We start from the raw sequence: 529 nt of genomic DNA on the forward strand, positions 1-529 counted from the left end.
CCAGGCCCGCAAAGCAGGGTCATGCCACCAGGGAGAAGACAGGGGTTCCCCAAAGAGCGTCTCCCAGGGGCCCCCGCCGTAGAGAGGGAGCCAACACGGGTTTCCCCCAGGCCCTCAGCCCGCCTCCTGGCTCCCACCACGCTGGGGACAGGGTGGAGGGCCACAGGCAGAGAGGCCTCAGGCAACGCCTCCCTCCCAGACAGCAGGGGCGCCCCTCCGCCAGGGAGCCCCTCCGCCAACCAGTCTGGAGCCTCCTGAAGATTTGGAGGAGGAGGGTCCCAGGTCTGAACGCGGGAACTCGGGCCATGACCTGAGTGTCCGTGTCCCCATCTTTAAAATGGGGTGACAACCCTCACCACCTAGGACGTTACGAGGATCACAGAACGTATCTCAGGCTCATCGCCAGGGCCTGAGGGACTGGGCGAGGGACTGTCCGGTCCCGGCCAAGAGGCTCCGCCCTCGGCTGACGTTCTGTCCCGGGCCCAGGTCCCCATCAGCGCCCGCATCTCTGGCCAGCGATGCACCGGGC

General features: G+C 67.1%; 1 protein-coding gene across 1 annotated transcript in view; it reads right to left on the reverse strand.

Moving 5' to 3' along the window:
• Positions 1-529, reverse strand: part of CHD5 (chromodomain helicase DNA binding protein 5) — a 73,477-nt gene that overhangs the window by 4,794 nt on the left and 68,154 nt on the right. The gene's annotated exons all lie outside the window — the stretch shown is intronic.

This window comes from Myotis brandtii, unplaced genomic scaffold (genome assembly GCF_000412655.1).
Source record: "Myotis brandtii unplaced genomic scaffold, ASM41265v1 scaffold434, whole genome shotgun sequence".
In the NCBI taxonomy this organism is placed as follows: Eukaryota; Metazoa; Chordata; class Mammalia; order Chiroptera; family Vespertilionidae; genus Myotis; species Myotis brandtii.